At 37.2% G+C, this 20,951-nt stretch overlaps 1 protein-coding gene across 1 annotated transcript in view; it reads right to left on the bottom strand.

Annotated features, from left to right (window-relative positions):
- The window catches only part of LMBRD1 (LMBR1 domain containing 1), a 111,842-nt gene that overhangs the window by 2,325 nt on the left and 88,566 nt on the right, over positions 1-20,951 (bottom strand). The gene's annotated exons all lie outside the window — the stretch shown is intronic.

The following is a 20,951-nucleotide window of genomic DNA, read 5'->3' as shown; positions in this document are numbered from 1 at the left end:
TGTTTACTTCTGCACCGTTCAGCACCCAATTGGACAAAGCAGTCTCTTTTTCTGGCAGGGAAACACACAGTTTGATAGAAAAGCAAGCTCTCCCTTTCCCAAGCAGGGACCGCCCATCTAATGCCCATCTATGGATCCCCCAAGGGCTTCCTTCATATTCTTTGCTCTCTTTCTAAATAGAAAATCTAGAAGAAATATCCAAAGTTCCCTAAGAAAAACCAAAAAGGCTTCAAGCAGCAGAGGCTAAACAAATGTTTCTCTCCCCCACATAATCACTACCACCCAAGATTACAGTTTCACACGGGGCGCTGGGAGTTCAGTCTCACAGAGGAGACACCTGGACAGGAAACCATCAGTCACATCCTTCTCACCTCTATTAGAGAACTTCCTGTGCAGTAATACAGCTATTCCATGTGTCACTCTCCCATCAGACAAGCCCGAGCATTCCAGAGTGCCCATCAGAGCACCTGGCATTCATATTCAGTATGACTACAGAAGTAAACTAAATTTTTTTAAAAGGGGCATTTTATTTAAAAGTCACATTGCTAAATAATACATTTTCTAATTTATCTTTACTAGAATCTGACAAGATTCCAAGGGTGTCAAAACACGACACTTGAATATGTCTTGAAAATGAAAGTACAAGTAAAATGGCCAGCACGGAGAAGGAAGAGCCCAGACTCCGTCTCTGTCAGACATGGTGTCAAACAGCATTTGGTCATTTCTTTGCCAGGTGAACGGAAAATCTAAACCATTGCTTGTAAAATGTGGGCCATCACCTTATTCCTTACAGGGTCGTTCTAAAGACCAAACGAGGTATATCAAAATCCCCATGCAAAGCAGCAGTTAACATCAATTTTCCTCCTTTCTCCTCTTCAAGGCCTAACTGACCCCATGATAAAGAACACAGTTCTCAAGAGCTGCTCAAATGGTCACAAGAGACACAACTAATCTTCAGACTTTAGCAGTACACGTCCAATAATCATAAGGCAGGCCACTGCTCAGGCATTAGCATCATGACCACTCTGTACATGTTCACTATTTTTCTGACTCTATAGTCAAAACAGATACAAACGGATTTGGTGAAATTCAAATGTGTGTAATTCAGTAACAGGATACCTGCTAAATAGTAATTTACTTTTAAATAAAAATGACCAATTTAAATGTTTCAAAAATGAAGAGAGTGACAGGCTGGGACTAAAGCAAAAAATCCCTGTTCACAATTATTTTAAAAACAAGAACAGTATCTTCCACGGCTTAAGTATTATGTGAGCTCTGCTGTACAAGTACAAACCTGTTTGAAGAAGTCATTCAACCTTCTCAGCATTGCTAACACTCAAAAGTTCTATTACTTATTTCCATACTTAAAGATATTTTGGGAGTTGAAACTTGACTGAATTAGAAATTCAGGACCAGGACATGAATTACAAGACAGAGGCTGAGCTGGAAAAAGCAAGTAAAATCAAATCATTTTTCCCAGAGGTCTAATGATCGCCTCAGTGACATTTAAATTGGCTTACACTCTCTGCTTCTTTTGCTCACCACAAAGATATCTTACATATTTTTCCTATCAGTTTATTTTACATTTTACCATTTTCAAAGGTTGCAGATTTGACACAAGGCTTCCAAAATAAGATATAAAGATAAAATCATTGTTAGTGTTCTGCTTTGTTGCTGAAAAATGACACTAGACCACAAATCCACACACACACAGCTCTTTATGGTTATCTTTATACATGTATATCATTACATTTATATTTACATAAAGTGGCATATGTCCACAGAAGAATTCTGGTTAATAACCCCATGCATATATTTTATATTCCAGTGATGACTCCACACTGGATAAATGGAGGGGGCTTCTCTCCTCACCAGCTGCCACCTGCCAGCTGCTCAACTGGATCACAGAGCTCTAGGAGACCTATCGACGTCTTTCTACAGGTATCTAAAACAATTATAATAAGTATTTGGAACTTGCTTTGACCTTCAGAGTAAATATAACTGGTGGATGTTTCATTTAGAGATTCTAAGTCAGAAGTGCTCTAAGCTCAGAAATGTTCAGGGGACTTCCAACTGTTGTTCCTCAAAAGGACATATAAAAGTTCCAATTAAAGAGCACATTTTAACAATGAAAAACTAATAACAGGGGCTTGAATAAAAATTTGTTTTTGACGACAAGGTAGCCATACAAAAAGATGAAAAGTACAAGGGCTGAGAACGGCCGTGGAGCACCTGAACACCCGAAGCTCCACCACCTCCTCCTCCTCTGCTCACCTGTCATCACACCAGAAAGTGCAACCAGACCATCGCTTCTCACGTAACAGCTGCCTCTAGAAATATATCTGATATGGTTTATATATTATCTCTTGCTTGCTTTCAGACTACTCATTATGTCATTGTTAAAGCACGCTGACTGCCACTAAGATAACTTCGGTTATTAACTATGATAAATAGCACCTTCTACTTTAAATATATTTTTAAAAACAACATTTAGTGTTGATTTAAGCCTCAATCAAGTCATCATCATGTTATACCTTCACTTGAAATCAACTTCTAATTAATTACACTCTATATTTGTACTTAATTTATAAAACGAATCTTTGTATTACATATGCATATATAGAGAGGGCATCTGAGAAAACTCATGTACGATGAAGAATAAATTTTTGAGCAAATACTTTGTTTGACTAGTGACAGAAAAACTGGCAGAAGATTGGACTATTTAGAATGCCACTTCATTTCTCATGGTTGTCCATGATTATGCTAACTTTGGTTTTTGATGAGGGTCTTGCCACTATTGAATATTTATAATAGACATATAAATCTTAACTGTATATAGGCCAAGGAGTTTGGACTTTATTGTGATACGATTAGGAGTTATTTGTTAAATGGCTTTAAGAAAGGGAGTAACATGAGTGAGGCACAGATTGGCGGAGGGACTTGAGTAGAAGAGGTTCACCAGGTCAGGAGACTATCCAAGTGAAAACAGGAGCTGCCAGGACGGAAGGGAGGTTGGATGTGAGAGGCTTTTAGAAGTAAAATCCCAGTTAATCATTGTTTTACTGTCAAATGGATTTATAGCATAAAAATATATATACATAAAAATATTTGAGAAACTAGCAACATACACGCAAATAAGAAAAGGGAGGTGGGAAAAAAATTAAAACGTAATAAAAACCAAAGTTGTATATCTATCTTAAAATTTAACAAATGGCGTCCAGTTAAATCAATGTTTTGTTAAATCTCCCTGGGGGGACTGGGTAAGAGGGAAGGAAAGAATTGGTGAACATCAAAAATCACAGACATTCTAAAGGAAATAGTTTTATTCTATTTTATGAACACACAAACTGTATCAGGCTAGTAAAGATAAGACTTGCCAGATGTTTTGCACAAAGAATGAGTTTTATAATAACTATTTTAAAGATCCAGTATAATTTGCATTGAGCTCTGATTACATTTAAGTAAGGTTAAAGTATTTCAAAGGTGGTAAAAATGTATTGCTCCATTAAGAAAGAATACTAATTTCCTTTGTATTAGTAATTAGCCATATAAAACTTATAAAGGGAGTTATGAAGGTAAGCATTAGCATACAACCTTAGAAACAAGCACAAACTGTATCAGTGAACTCTACAGTAATGAGATTTACTACCTATTAGTCTAAATTATCCAAGGATAGTCAAATATAAACAATTATTTTCTACTATATCTTTTTCATAAAACAATAGTATTTATGGGGTATAACAGACACTATTAAAGTTAGAGACAGCAAACAGACACTTATTTCTTGAGTCTGCCACTCATATACTGTGAGATTCTGGGGTGAGTCATTTAACTTCTAAGAATAAGTTTCCTTCCAAGTGACATTGAGATACTATCTGCTTATGGTGGAGAATGATAGGATAGATTGGCTTTCTGATAATTAAATATAGAGAGAAATCTACATGTGATTTGAAAAAAAAAGATTGCTGTTTAAAAAAAAAAGATTAGCCACCTTAAGCAAGAAACTACATAAGTGGCTGAGACGTTTCACAAGATTACCTAGGCTGGCTTTGGTGTGGACTCTAGAGAACTTAGGAACCTTACACCTAATTAACTTCACTACAGTGCTTTAGCTGAACTTTTATTAACGCAATCAAAATGTCACCTAGAAAAAAAACTTCAACATCAAGAGACTTTCTGGATCTCAAGCAAAATCCAAGAAAAATGATGCCCTGATCAATACTTAATTTTCTGGTCTGCATGGCAAAGTCACTTGACAATGGACACAATACATCAGGCTATCTCAGTGGGATGATACCAGCCAATAAGATCAATGAGGCCCTCTGTCTGACTCCATGACTACCTAGAAACTACGTGACTGTAAATCTGGTTTTCCATACAGATTCTCTCTCTCTGGTGAGCATTCACTAACCCTGAGCCTCTAATTTCTTTGATAGTTATTCTTCCCGTGGTAAATTAATAAACTGCCACCTGGCTAATACATTAGTATCTTCTCTGTCCAGTTATCAGAAGCCAAATACAGATGCTAGAGATCAAGGTATGGCAGCATTCTTAGATAATTCTATCTCATCACTCTAACTTCAATATTGCTCTACCCATTTGATGAGTAGAATTAAACCAAATGAGCCTGTCAACAAAAACTTATGATTTGTCAAGTAAAAGACTATAAATTTATAGTACTTAACCATGAAGAACTATTTTAACTTGCTGAAAACCAAGCTTTCTGGTTCAAGACGCCAGACAGAGCATAGTCACTTGTTTCTTGTCTTCCCAGGACCTCATTAAAGTTATAGTGTAACAAACCCGGGGCAACCTTTTAACAGCAGAGAGAATGGGAGGAAGGCCGTCAGGTGAGGAGAGAGTTCAACAATAGTCTGGAAGGAGGAAAACCACATTTAAAAGGTCCCCAGTAAAAGAGCTGCTTTTCTTCCTGTTTATTTTAAAATATAACTTAAGGATCAAGAAACTCCAGTCACAGAGTTCCCAGTGATGAGGATTCCTAGTTCCTGATACATAAATACAAATTAACATAAATATGAATAGGTCATCAGATATACACAGAAAACTATCAGCATGAAGGGACAGAACAAAATAAACAGCATCCAAGATAAACAGAATCGTAATTTAACTTGAAGGAAATCATTAAGAAAAATGGTTAGTATCTTCAGATATTGAAGACATTACATCCATAAAACAAAGATGCTTGAAAAAGAACAATTAGAACAATAAAGTAATCAAGGAAGGTAAGAATTTGTTATATGAAATAAAAAATTCAAGATACAGGTTGAAGACAAAGCTGAATACAAATCCAAGAATCTAGAGCAAAATGGTAGGCAGAGAATATGAAATATAAGACAGACATCAATTGAAGATATCCAGAAAGTAATGAATATGAGCTCCCTAAAGGGAAAATGGAGAAAAGAGAAGCTATCAAGTTAGCTTCAAAAGAAGAAGCAGACTTGCATTAGATTTCTCACCAGCTAAAAATGAAAGACAAAATGATGCCATGCCTTTAAAGTTCTAAAGAAATGACTCCTTATGTAGAATTCTAAGCACAAACTACCCATCAATTGCATCAACTGTGAGGACAAAATACTTTTCAGATATACAAGGACATCTCAGATATCTATTTCACACAAAGCGTTTCTTTTTCTTTTTTTTAACTCTAGCAAAACTAGGGGTTTGGGGGAGAAAATCAAGAAAGAAGAAGATATGGTTTATAACGGATCAGAAGTCCAGTGAACAGAAATTATAACATTAAAGCTGAGCAGCAAAATTAGAAAGCAATTGATTTAAATAAGAAAAGGAAGTCAGCATGCACTTGGAAGAAAGTAAATACAATGGGTCTCATCCAATGATAAAGTGAGCAAGAAGCTACAAGATATTAGGTATAATAATCTTATGACATTTTTCCAAAAGAGAAAAAAGGAACAAATGAAAAAAAACATGGTTCAATTCTACAAATGTCTGAAGGAGACAGAAAAATATATGTATTTTCTTATCCTCAAGGAGCCTATATTCCTATAAAAGAGTAGCATAGAGATAAGATATATAAATGACTACAAATTGAGACAAGGTAGTAATGTCATAGGAAGTGTACACGCTATGGGAATTCAAAGGGAAAAAAGAGACTGCACATGTGTCTACAGGTTCAAATAAGGGGGTCACATTTGAAACAAACCTTGTCAGATAGTCAGGATTCTGACTCATGGAAATGGGAGCGGTGGGGTAGAAACTGGCTGTGACATTTCAGGAACAAGTAGTTGAAAAGCAAAGGTGAAAAAGATGGCTATATTCAGAAAATATATGAACAAAAACTAGAAACTTGTAGGATGTGTTAAATAGAGGTAGTCCTTCAATCTTAGACTGAATTTACAAGATGATGAGAGGGAACACTTACGGTTTCTACTGGAGGAAGGGCATTATCAGAGGACTTTAGAACAGTGGTTTCCACAGTGTACTTCCCAGACCAGGACCATCAGAAAAGTCTAGAGTCCCACCTCACATCCACTGAATCAAAAATTTTGTAATCTTTGTTTAACAAGCCTTTGAAGTGATTCTGACGCATGTGAAAGTTAGACACACGCTGCCTCAGAACAACTAAGCCAAGAGCACCCTGTGTGTGGATGAGCATGGAGCACTAGTCAAAAGGTACAGCAATTCACGTGAGATGTAATTCAAGTGAGACGCAGGGGCATTAAGACAACAGATTGCATCCCTTAGCAACTGATTAAGTGTGGAGAAACAGAGAATGAAGGTAATTGTGCTCTGAAGAAGGGTGGTGTGAGAAATAGTGAAGTCAGGAAGTACGGTCCAAAGCTTTATCTAAGAGTCTGTGCCGTCCTCCCCAAGAACTATCCATTTTGCACATCTTTGCAAACATATTACCAAAATAAGGCAAGGCTTTGTACATTATTCTCACAGGACTGGTAAGTCTCATTTAGAGTTACATATAGATAGGGAGCACGCTAGGAGCATCATTATTTGCCTTTCTTCCCTGACTCTGAGTAATGCCCTTACCTTGCGCACCTCATCACAACTACACGCATGCTCTCAGCCATGAGGGAAAGCTAAGGGAAGCGTGCAACGACCAAGGGTGGGACTGAGAAGTGACTATTTTATCAGTTCTCAATTTAGAAAGAATACCAGGAACAAAACAATGTCAAGGAGGCTCAAAGAAAAAAAAGTATAACCTTATTAGCTGCAAACAGATTTTAGACAATTATCTAGATATTATCAAAAGTAGAATATAAAACATTAAGCAACATTTTCTAATTAAAACTCTAAAGAACACAGGCCTCACCCCTGACTCCTTTCTCTCTCATACCCCACACTGACTCCTCAGCAAATCCTACGGGCTCCAGAATCTGACGACGTCTTGCCACTCCCACCACCACAAGCTCCCATCGGATTCCTGCAAAAGCCTCTGTCAACTTGCTTTTGCCTCAGTTTATTATGGTCAAACTGTAACCCAGAGTAAACCGAGCCCGTCACTGGTTTAGTTGTACGGCAACACGGCCACAGCCATCCAGGTGTTGTCTGTGGCAGCTCTTGTGCTGCGATGGCAGAGCTGAAGAGTGAGAGACTACTGTATGTCCCACGGAGCCTAAAACACTGGCCGTCTGGTCCTGTACACAAACAGTTTGCTGAGCCCTGGTCTACACGCAAGACAGCAGTCAGCATGATCCCTCAGGAGGCTATCACCTCATGTCACTAGCCAGCCCCCACCTTCCAGATACCTTCCGCCTGAAAGTAAAGGTGAAGTCCTCGTAAGTAAGTAAAGGTGCTGGCCCTCAGCCCTCCACACACCCCCTCTGCATTTGCCGGTACTTCCCTCAGGAAGCTTTCCCAGGCACCTGCCTTTGCTCCTCACTTCTTGAGGTCCTTTTGCTCCAATGTCAGCTCCTCGGTAAGAATTTCCTTCTACTCAAAACTCCAAACCATCCTCCTTCTGGGCACCACTCACTCTCCTCTAGTACTTTATTTTCTCCATAACACTTCCCACCTGACATACTTATTTGTCTTCTTCTACTAAGTAAGCTTGTGGGGACGGGACTATTTGCCTGTTTTGTTCCCTGCTGCATCACTAGTATCTAGAATAATGCTGGCCCGTGGTAGACATCAATAAACACTGGTTAAATGAAAAGCACAGGAATAACAAATAAGTAAAGTTAAATGATCACATTAAGAAATTAAGACTTTATAATTTAATTAAGAAATTAAGACATTTATAAATTTATCTTAGAATTTCAAGACAAACAGGACTGTCATTTTCTGTATTAGTAAAAAAGATATGTCAATATTATCACATTTCTAGTAGAGTTGACTTATCCTGATCTTACAGACTAAATCTATCCTTAACTTTCCCATCCCCACCCCTAAATTTGCAGACTATAAAACAAAAAGAGCATACAGTTACTTTTAAAGGCCATTGCCCCATGCACTTCAGTCTGAGGAAAATGACATATAGTCTCCTGAATTGGATCTTCTTCTTAATCAAGAAATTCCAGAAAGCTAAAATTAATTAGCTTCACTTAATATGGGGTGGGAGGTGTTAAACTGATAGTCCATATTCAAACCTGCCTTTTAAATCAACAAAATAAGAGTCTGGTACCATTTTCATTTCAAACTATTCTTACGGACCACTCACCTGGGCACACGGCACCACAGGAAACATTAGCAATACTGCCATCCCAAAGCATCAGTGTCCCCTTTCAGCCTCAGCTCTTAAAGGTTAGTTTCTAATGAAACCCCTGGACCAGCTTCATTTTCAACCTGTTAAAATTGGCTTTTCTTAAAATGAACATTTTATTTATATCTATATAAATCAAACATCAAGTATCAACTAGTGTGATAACTCTGTTAACACGACTGGTTTTAAACAGAACTGACTCTCCTGAAAAACAAATTTTTTGATTTTTTTTGCATAAAGGCCCAAGTTTGGGTGGGTGGGTGGGTAAAGAAATCACCTGAATCCATTGCTAGTGAGAACATAAGTGTTTGAGCAGCATTGCTCAGTTACCTAGCCTCCTAAATAAAATTTCCTAGAACCTCAGAAGTTCAAGTAGAAAGAAACATTCCATACTCTGGGAAAGAGATGGCACCTAGAATTTAAGAATTAAGCTTTTTCAAAGTCTCAGTAAGTACCCTCCCCACTCTGACTTTCAACAAACCAAAAGGGAAACAGTCTTCTCTAAAATCAGCATCTACGTGGCATGCCTCTGCCTGTCTTGTCTCTCACTGTTTTTTCATACTTAAAAAGGCTTAAGAGTGTTTTTTCTTCAATCATAGAATAAAAGCTATTTATTTAAGAAAAAAGAATGGATAGCTACTTTTTATCTTTACTCCAAATTTCACTTCCTGAGGAACAGACTTTTAGACTCTATGTGCAACACGATAAAAAAATGAGGTAATACATACACTCTTCCATCTACCAGTATAAGGTGTGTATTTTTCTATGTCACAACATATAAAACTATATCCTTACACTGTATGTGATGTTATTTCAAGTCTCCTCATTTATGGAGAAATGTTCAGTTGTATCTTTTTGTTTGCTATTTCTTACCTAACCTTGGTAGGACTTGGAAACTGGTTAGCTATCGGAAGAGCAAGAAAATGTAAATGTGACTTCAAGATTTCCATCTGAGTAAACAGTTCAGGGCAAGGAAAAGGACAACTCCTCCCACCCCAAGCCCTGAGGCTGACAGGTCGGGAAGACAAGTGGGAGAGGAAGCAAAGGAGTTCAGTCTTGGACTTGAGGTTTGAGGGGCCGGCAGGACATGCATTTCCATATAGATAATCTAGCAGGCAGTTAGAAAATAAGAACAGAAACTTAAGATTCTGAATTGCTTGATTAAATTATTAAATCTCGCTTAAAATTTTCAGCATGACTAGGCTTATTTATTGTCAACTGTGAACTCTCCAAAATACCACTGGAAAACCTCATTATCTAGCAAAGCTAAGTTTATGAGACTAACTAGAGTGAGAGAGAACAAGGGGGAAGACAGGATATTTGTAAGGCTTATGGGGTGGGGTGGGCTGGACCACTTTAATCAAGGTCTTGCAAGGTGGGGAACTGGTTAGAAGTTGGCTAAGTTTATAATACAAATTTTGGACTGGTAGACAAAATGATATGCAGTCCTGAAGCACGCCTTATTGAGCAAATAATCTTGATAAGCAAGCTATTTGTTTCACAGTCAGGAGTAAGTATTTCCTGGAGCAAGTAGATAAACTATTTTTGTTTGTTCTCAGTATTATTTAACATTTGTTGTTAGTGCCATGGGGCGGATTCCGACTCCCAGCAACGCTGTGCACAGCAGAGCGGAACCCTGCCCCGTCTTTCTGTGCCATCCTCTCACCTTCTAGAGCTCTGTCAGAAAATGCTCCCCTGCTATTCATACGGTTTTCATGGCGAGTTTTTTCAGAAGTGGGTGGCCAGGTCCTTCTTCCTAGTCTGTCTTAGTCTGGAAGCTCCACTGAAACCTGTCCACCATGGGTGACCCTGCTGGTATTTGAAATCCTGGTGGCATAACTTTTGGCATCACAGCAACACACAGCTACCACAGTGTGACAACCGACAGATGGGTGGTGTGGTTCCCTGACCAGGAAAGGAACCCAGGCCACGGTGATGAGAGCATAGGATCTTAACCACTTGACCACTAATTATTTAACACAGGGACAGAGAAATATGTCTGTGCCCAGAACTCTCGAACATTAGCAACATTATATTGGTGTCAGTTCCCCACATTTTATGGGATTAAAAAGCTTTTAAAATTTATTGATCAGCATTTAGGAATGGTTTAGACTTTAGTCTATTATGAACTGTTAAAATATGGCACTCTGGAATGGACAGCATGCTGGAGTCAACAGAGTAAATTTGGAAAATATCCAGGAAAAACAAGGCTGGGTTGCTGACACTATCATAAAAAAACTACTTTTATTAGAAAATCCACCTGTTTCTGCTTATAGTTTTCAAAGCAAAAGCTTCACATGACAAAACTGCAAATATTGCTCTATCATTCAAAACAGGTGAGAAATTTACAGAAGAATCAAATTGTTTAAGAAAGTTGGATTATATCACCAAATATACAACACCATCTTTGCATTTAAACTGGTGGGTTATTTAAAAATATGAAAACATTCTTCAATAAGTTTTAAAGTACCATGTGCCTTTAGGGAAGAGGTTTAGTTTCTGAAGAGTTTAATATGTTCTTTGTGGATTTAAACTGTCCTTTTTGCACAGAGCCTCAAAAGGAATAAATTCTGTAAACCTAGTCAAAGAATGACTCATTTTACATGATTGAATATGTCTATAATTAAATCAAGGTTTATCTGAAGCTAGAAATTTATACCAGAAGTGACAGGAAAATTTGAGAGATGAATTATTTTGTAGCAGATTCAAAATTAAAAATAAACAAGATTAATTCACTTTCATAAGAAGTTACACCTCTTAATCTAAATTGCTTAGAGAATTACCAAATAGCATTGTATTCATTAACTTTTATGTTCAAAGTATGTTCTGTCATTTTGTAGGGCAAAATACATCATGTTAAACCAGTGGAGATATAAAATTAGATTTACAGGATTAAAGAAATAACATATGAGTGTAAGTGTTTAAAAGTACTATATAAATAATGTATAATTATATAAAAAATAAAACGTATGATACCCCCAAAATGGTAATTAGAAATGGTTACCTTTAGTAGCTGCATACCCAGGCCTATACTTGGTAATGTCAGTTTTTAAAAGAGTTGCCATTTGGTGGTGTATAGTGGTTCTCACGTGGTTTTCTTCTCCCTTTTATCATTCTCTCAATATATACACACTTACGTTTTCTGAACCATATCTTGTGTGACTCAACCTCTTAACATTTCAGCAAAAAGATATTCTCTTACATAACCAGAGTACAGCTACTAAATTCAGGAATTTTAAAACTGGTATTATATTTTTAAAAGTTTACTCTACAGTCCATATTCCAACTCTGTGCCGTTTATCCCAGCATATTCTTTCTAGTACTTTTATCCTCTAGTGCAGGATCCAGTCCAGGATCAGGCACTGCATTTGCTTATCACATCTCTTTAACATCTTTAATCTTAACGGCTCTCAGCCTCTTTGTCTTACGGCATTGACATTTTTGAAGCATAGAGGCCAATGACTTTACACCATGCTCGTCAGTTTTCAGTTTGGGTTTGTCTGACATTTCTTCAAGATTTGATTCATGTTCTCCCTTCTTCTCAGGGTGTCATGCTTGATGTACATGATGCACTGCCCCTCACTGATGTAACTTCGTTCACCTGGTGCGGGTGTTGCCCACATTCTCTGATGTAGAGTTACCATAGTACTACTTTCCTCTCCCACAACTAATAACCTGTGGAGAGACCTCACTGTGGTTTTAGTCTGTAGTTCCCTAAATTGAGGTTAATTTCAATTACTATATGTTCATTTCTAAACACTGTATTTGGTTCATTTACAAATCTTGTAGGGTTTCATTCGTTCACTCTCTAACAGTTTGTTGTTTGCTGCTAATATTTTTGATCTGGTCTTGCTCCCTTTATCAGTCAGCTGTTCTATAACGCGAGCTGGGAATTCCAGCATGGGGTCTTCACAAGCCTCTGCTACTGCCTGCTATTGCTTCTAGCTCTCTTTCATGGTGCTTTGTTTCCTTGTGTGCTTGAATATTCAACTCTGATGTCTTCGTGTGTGCTGTTTGAGGGAATTCCTGCTGCCTAGAGTTAAGGTACATTCCCCTAGTGAGAATTTCTACTTACTTGTGCCTTGTGCCTACAGCACTGCCAGTCTGAGAGTACAGGGCAACTAGTGCCCTCTGGTGACGTGTATTTGGAGGCAGGTCTGCAAAGAGCTGGTCAGTCTGTGGCTACAATTTCTCAGGGATGATTCTTCCCTTCCTATTCTTCTTGACACTAAGACCACCTTTGCTTTCAGTTTTATGGAAGTAATAAACTTTATTTCTGGTGCACCCTCACATGATGGTGCAATGTTTGGGAGACGGAGGGGCTCAGCTTTATAAGAGGGTGCATCTCCTATGAGATGCCACCGCCTGGGCAGGCTCTAGACCTCGCTGTCTGGTATAATAGCCACCAGCAACATGTGGCTATTAAGTACTTGACAAATGACTACTGAGACTAAGGAATTGAATTTTATTTAATTTAAATTTTAATTAAAAACTGAAGCAATGTAAAATATTTTTTCATTAAACATCACTATCGCTTTGCTAGAACTATATTTCACTTTAACAAATAGATGATTTCATTTAGATGATGAGCCTTTAGTGTTTGAATTAAGATGTTATTTAAGTGTACCACACACACCAGGTTTTGAAGACTCAGTGTGAGAAAGGATATAATGTATCTGGGTGAAATTTTACATTAGTTACATGTTGAAATAATATTTTGGATATACTGGGTTAAATATGCTATTTAATAAAAGTAAAGTCATCTGTTTCTTTCTCTTTCTTTTAATGCGACTACTAAAAAATTTTAAATCACATGATTTACATTGCATTCCCACTGGACAGTACCGCTCTAGACTTCATTTTCTGTTCCTTTTGCCTCAAAAGGCTGTCAAAACTGGAGCTTAAACCACTGAATCTGGTAAACGCCCTCAGAACAAAACTTTAACACTTTGCTTACTTCCTTCTGTTCTGGGGCTCCTTCCTTCACTCAGACTAATGCAGCATCTGAACCACCACAGGGCTTAGTAAGACATAGACTGCTGGGCTCTACCTCTACGAGTTTCTGATTCGGTGGGCCTGAGGTGGGCCTAATAATTCACATTTCTAACAAGTTCTCAAGTTTCCAGATGCTGCTGGTTCATTGATGTTGACTAAGCATACACAGATTTTTGTCTTAATACTTTATTAGCACTTTGATACTTTTAAGATATTTGAAATTTTAGTAAGTTTTTTTTTTCTTTTTTTGTTGTTTTTACCATGAGGATCATTTTAAATTCTTAGCCATTCAAGTCGCCTTTCCCTCTGGAACCTGCTCCAATTAGGTTTCTGCCCTTACCCAATTAACCCCACCAAGAGTCAGTTCTTAGTCCTTGTCTAACCTGATTTATCCCAGGATGCTGAGCTTGACTGGAGCCCTGTGCCCCTGGAGGACATGATGCTAAATAAATCCCTACCCTTCAGGTGCTCCCTGTGAAGAACCTCCTCCCGCATGACGCAGCTAAGGTGCATGGATACCCCTTGTCTACCTGTGACAAGGCCAGACACTGCCCTCTCAATTCCCATTCTCTGCTTCATGAAAGATTAGCTGGGCTATCTGTCCACACTGATCAATCAGAACAAAGGCTTGTTGACGTGATGTGACTAAACTTTAGTTAAGTTTCCTTCCCCAGGCCTCTGAGGTCTGAGCTACCCAGCCTGAGCCAGCACACAGCCCCACCTAAAGGATCCCTGTCGGCTGACCTCAGGAGGAACATTCCCTGATCACCCTGCTCCCTAACATCTGGTTCCTCACTCCTCCCTAGAAAAGAAAAGCCCTTTTCTGCTAGATCTCTGAAACACTTGCAGATCTCAGGGTCAGAGAATTCTTCCTCTTGTAATAATCTGTTTGAGTGATGTCTCTCCTTTTTCATTTGACAAACCCCAGCACCTGAAGTGGCTGACCACTCTCCCTGGCTTACAGGAAACCACACTTACTAACTCTCCTCCCGTCTTGCTGGTTGTTCCTTCTTAGTTCTCCTTTACTGGCTGCTCCTCTTCTTTCTAACCGCTTGACAGTGGACAGGCATAGAGCTCAGTCCTGGCACCCCTTCTCCATTTCAGCTCCTTCTTTGGTGGTCTCTCCTCTAGCCTCCTGGCTTCACTTTCCACCTGTCCCTGATTGATCCAGGGTCAACTTCTCCCGAACTCCAGATGCAACTCAAGTCTCCACTCGGATGTCGGACTCAAGCAAAAATATTAAAAATGGAATTCTATGTGCTCTTTCAATGCATGAATTAGGGAAATAGATATGTAGAATTGAGAATACCTTTACTCTGCAAAAAGACTCAAGAGGAATCAGCCAAACAGCAAGCTCCTGAATGCATTTTGGTATGATCTCATATTAAAAACTAGATTTATATACAACTTTCAGTAACACCTACATGCTTTTAGTTCAGGTGCCCTTCAATACATGGGACTTTTTAAGGCTATTTAGAAAGCATGGTAAAAATCTCAAAGCAAAACCACATTAAGATAAGGAATTTTCTTCATTGTTCAATCTTTTACTTAATTCTCTACTACTTCAGCCCATACTACCCACTAAAACTGCTTTCTCAAAGGTTTAAGATTCACTAGTTGCTGAATCTGTCTCTGAAGCACTGACACTATCCACCCCGGACGTGGCACTCTCTTGGATACTCCAATGCCATAGTTCTGGTTCATCTGTCATTTTCTGGATGCCTACGTTTCCTCCAATAATCCAGGTTTACTCTCAGACCTCTAGTTTCCCTTTATATTCTCTGTGACTTTCATTCCCTTGTGGCTTCTAATGGCTATCTCCATTACATTAAAAAGGTAGTAATATCATTTTATTTTAAAATTTAAAGGAGAGATGAGCAAACAAAACACAAAAATCTTAAATGCAGAATGAAAGCCTGGGAATCCAGACCTCTGCATTACAGTCCCAAGTGCCCCATTGTCTGTGCGACTTTTAACTCGTATCTCTTGGGGCTACACGGGATTGAACTAGCTAAGCAGCCTCTCTACAGTTTCTGGGTTTGTTGTTTTGCTTTCACATTCCAGTTTATATTTTTAAAATTGTTTACAACTGCTGTGTCTCTTTACAGCCTTTTTCCAATCTAAAATTCTAATAGAGAAAAGGAGGGGGGAAAAGCCTTTCTACCCGTAACTGACACAATATCTTAGATAAATGTTTTCAGAAGGATAGGTACTTGAAGATCTGGGAAAACAACCCAACTGTTTATTTCTTGGCAAAAGTGAAACAGCTGGAACGAGTTTTATCCGTAGAGAATATATTTTGAGTTATTTCTTGATGGCGGACTTGTTTACTCCAGAACTTACTGTTCAACCACTTTCTAAAGTAAGATATCAATACACATTTTACTTTATTAATTTTTCTCTAACATTATCTTTAGTTATTTCAAATAATTCTCACTTTTTCCCCTTTTACTTCCTATATATAATTATGATTCTGCTTTAGCTTTTTAATCTTAAGCCCGCTCAGTTTTTTGTAATTCAGGTAGTTTAGCTTAACACATCAGTTTCTATTTCAGCATCATCTGCTAACGAGTCATCTTAACCATTTCTGCTAGTAAAATTACATTCTAAAGCTAAAACCTAAAGCTATATGTTATTCAATTATTTTTAAGGCTGTCTATATTATGTTAACAAATATACTTGATCAGAATAACCCATAATGCAGGTTCCTTCTCTGCTTGTTTTTTTGTTTGTTCATTTAGATTTAACTTACGTTTTTGGGCCCAGCTGAAATGCTATACTGTCCCCTGGGGAGAATAAATTATTATTCCCTTTTACTTTCCCATGGCATTTTGTTTATAATTTCAATATAGCTTGCCATTTACTTTCCCTTCCATTACAATTATTTATTTTCATACTCAAATCCATTGGACCGAATGCTTTTTGAAGGCAGGGACTGTACAGGTGTTTCCTCTGACACTTTCTCTCTTTCCGAAAATCTACCCTAGTACTCACAGTGTCTACTGTTTGCCCATTAAGGGACATCGCTCTTTCATCTTCCTATTTTGACTCAAATATTTATGTATGTTTATGTTACTTTTAATGATTCTGTTTATTTTAACTATTTAATTCACATTAACACAGATATTGACTGTGTATTAATGTCTACTAGATTAAGTAGCAATTATAGAATATAAAACTAGGAATGTAAAGGTACTTTACATAATGGCATATAAAACTTGAAATCTCATTTCTAATTTGCTCAGTTGACTCACTTTGAACATATGAACTACGCATTACCTGTCAGAATAAATTAAGTATTTAATATTGTCAAATTAAGAGAACTTTATAAACATAGTATGATAGGCATTCTTTATAAATCTGCTAAATCATTCTACTCTCTAAAAGATTATTGTAAACACAAAGAACCTAAACTATTTTTCAATGAATGACTCTCTTCTGAATCTTAAACATTGTAAACATTTAAAATTACGATTTCAGTTATATTTTCCATATGTTTAATAAATCCCAGACCACAATATTACTTAAGAAGTCTCTAAAATGTACTTAATATTGATAAGAGATCAATATATGTATTTTTAGAAATCGTTGCTTTAACATCTTTCCAGAAAGATTATCTTTTTTTCAGAAATAATTCTAACTGTAACACTATGAATTATAATTTTTGTTTCTCAACCTAAAATCATTCTCCAAAATTCTGTTATTTGCAGCAGACACATAACAAAGGTGCCATCAATTGCCTTATGGAATATTTATATTACAGCACCATCTACTCTAGTCAAATGTTCCCACCAAAATGTCACAAATAACAGTGTTGATTTTTTTCTCTGCTTGCTGAGATTTCCTGGCTCACAGTTAAATGGAAACTGCCATATCAGGCCATCACCATACATTCCACCCCATCCCCACCCCATGGGTCCATTCTCACACCCTAACCTGCTTCTTCACCTTTCTCTATCGATATTTTTATTTAAAGTATTCTCTTAAACAACCTACCTTGCCATCCCCAATTCAATGATCAGATTTCTACCAACTTCTTCCAAGTATGCACAGAGAAATTTAACATTAAAGATTAGCTAAAGAATAAAAAGAGGTTGGAAAAAATAAATCAAATCTGTAAACCTAAAGAGTATGTTTTTGTACTGCAAAATAACATTTCAAAGGATAAGTCAATTGAAATGTTTAAGAAAAATATTCAACAGTTCAAAGGGAGTCATTTTAACCCCTGTAAACTAGATTAGAGTGAAAAGGAAAAGTACTGAATGTGATTCATAAAAACATTATGGTCAGGTGCATCATTTGACTATAGTTCATTGATCTATAATATACAAATTCACTCAGGTCAGCAATATAGGGGCATTTTAAAGCCCCCTTTACTAGTGCAACATAATTTTGAAATCTTGATTTGTTTTTATTTGTTTTTTTGCTAAGCTTTCAATACTACTATAAGAACCTAAGAAACAGAATCTACTTTAGATTTTCGGGGTCACTGCCTTCTTATTAAAAAAAAATTACAAATTAACTCAACAGTAATTTTTCATTCTATTTGCACTTAGCTAAAAATGGCAACTCAAAGCATTTCAACTACCAACCCTATTTGTGATGTGTGTATGTGTATATTTCAAAGTAAAAAATCTTGGATTAAAGTCATTACAAAAGCAGAATTGGAAAATCCAGTCATATTTATTTACACTAGAAACATTTTACTGTTATTTTTTCAGGCCAAAAAATGTATCCCCACCATATCTGTTTCCCCATCTCATCTCTTGATTTTATTTTTCTCTCCCAGCTTCAGCCTCTTATTTCCCTGTGCGTCCTGGACTCTGTGGCTGGCACTTCAACAACTCTCAGCTTGTCCTGTGCTTTCCCTCTTACCACATTCCTTCAACCACCTCCCCAGACAACCTCAGCACCAATGCAGAATCATCATACTATTTGTTTCATATAGATTTGTTCAACAAAAACACCAACTGATAATTTCATCTCTGTTCCTTGACATATTGATCTATCACTAACATATCTTCAGTCATATCCCTCTTCTATCCACCTTCAGTCTATCAAAAACATTCACCACTTTCTTTAATTTTGTGGCCCCATAGCCTACTCAATTCTCAGCGGATGACCTGAACTTAGACTTCACAGCAAATTAAGACAATCACAGAGAAATGCCAGCTTCCTGCCCACCCTCACTAAGAAATTACACTCTGAGCCCATATCCTTACTTCCTTCCTTGCAATGTTGAGAAAAGGTATCCTTCATTCCATCTAAAGCTTTGACGTTCTTAATAACATCTCCTCCAGAACTGGATGATATTCGCCCATCATTCAACCTTTCTGATATTTTTCTTCAACCTCTCCCACCCCATTAATTCCATCCCATCATCCCTAAAGTCTCTCCTATAAGACAAAACAAAATACAACAAAGTTTCCTTGACCCTGCATGCCTTCTCTAGTTTCCATCCAATCTCTCTCAATGTCTATTATGAATTTCACTGAAGACTAACGTAAACTCAGTCGCTGCTTTATATTCCTTTTTATTCAATGCAATTATTTTTTATCTCCATCATTAACATTTTTCTCACTTCTCTTTAGTCCTCTTCTCTGTACTTCTTTATCTGCTTGCCTTTAGATAATGATATTCCTCAGAGTTCCACTCTCCAAGCTTTTCTCACTCTCTACCCTGAGTTCCTTACACATACACCCAACGGCCTATGAAATCTCCATCTGAATGTCCCTGAGACATTTCAAGTCAACTAATCATTTCTTACATTCTTCTCTAATTTTAATATGTCTTTTTATCTCAGCTTGGTAAAACCAAATTTTACCAAGCTACTCAGTAACTGGAGGGCCATTCTAGAATCTTGTATTTCCTTTGCCACTGCTCAAGACCCAAGTAATAAGAAATTCTTTCAATTTACTCCCTCAACTTCTTTCTTCATTTCACACTCTCACTCATGACCCCGGTTTAGTTCAGGCTTTTACCATCTCTCTTGGGTTATTGTAACAGCTCCCCCTGGCAATCCCTCCCAACTGACTTCTATGCTCTGGTCTCAACTCCTCAAATCCATTCTCTATGTAACTGCTATAATTAAGTTACTGAAAACAATCGTAACATAACTTCTACTTTACTGTTTAAAACTCCTCACTGGCTCTTTAGTCACTTTCCAAGACCTTTGAGATCTGACTCCTAACTCTGCAATCTGCATTTCCTCCCTCTCTCCAACCTTCTAACCCCATAACTTAAAAAACACAACAATAACAATGTATTAAATTCTCTTGCAAGCACACCCATACAGTTTAAGATCTATTTATTTGTGCCTTTGCTCCCCTGCCTAGAACAGCCTTCTCTTGAAGCACGTTCCAGCTAAGTTGGTCCTAAACCTTGAGATGCAGCTCTGGGTCCCTTCTCTGATGCCTTTCTTTTTTCACTACCACTCCACAGTGATCTCCTCCAGGCAGAGTTAAGCACTCCTTCCTCTGAGCTATCTCTGTATTCTGTGCCTACTCCTGTTACTCTATCCCATTCTTTAGTTGACCCTGCTAAGAAACTCAGAGTTTATCTTTTTTGTAATAGTACCCATGAATGATTTATGAAGAAATATACATCTGACATATTACTTTACCGGGAAATAAAGCATTTTGAAGGCAGGAGTGGAAAAAAATTTTGCAAATTTTGAAAGAATGAACCTGCAATCCTTAATCAGGAAAGAATACTATAAAATTCAAAGGAAAAAAACCACTTTAATGCAAAAGAAAATAGAAAAAAATGATTCTTTAAAAATACACAAAGGTTAAGAGCACAGGATCACGGAGTCTTACTTAGCATAGTGCCTGGAACACAACTATATGTTCTTAAAAGTTAACTGCTATTATTATCAACTAAAATGACTAGACTTGGATAGATTTAAGTTGTTCTAGGTCATAGGTACTTTAGGTCTTGGTCTGAAAAACTGTAAATTCCACCAAAACTCTCATGAGTTTTTCAAGCAAAAAAATGTCATTTAAGAGTGATTTCCTGAAATATATTGTGATGTACATCTGAAAGCTAAAAAAAAAAAAAAGTGATCTCTTCTTAAATGTGATCAATAATTACCTTTTGTTACTTCATAAGTAACTAATTTATAACAGTCCTTTCATCATGATATCACCAAGAAATTCTATTAAAGATAGTTACCAATTTCTCCTTGTTAAAAGTTCCTTTGTTACTACATATGAAAACAAACGCATCAAATAATTAACGCAACAAAATGCAAGGCAATTTTTTT

This window comes from Equus quagga, chromosome 15 (genome assembly GCF_021613505.1).
Source record: "Equus quagga isolate Etosha38 chromosome 15, UCLA_HA_Equagga_1.0, whole genome shotgun sequence".
In the NCBI taxonomy this organism is placed as follows: domain Eukaryota; kingdom Metazoa; phylum Chordata; class Mammalia; order Perissodactyla; family Equidae; genus Equus; species Equus quagga.
Note: the sequence above shows the minus strand (reverse complement) of the source record. Positions and strands in the feature narration are given on the sequence as shown.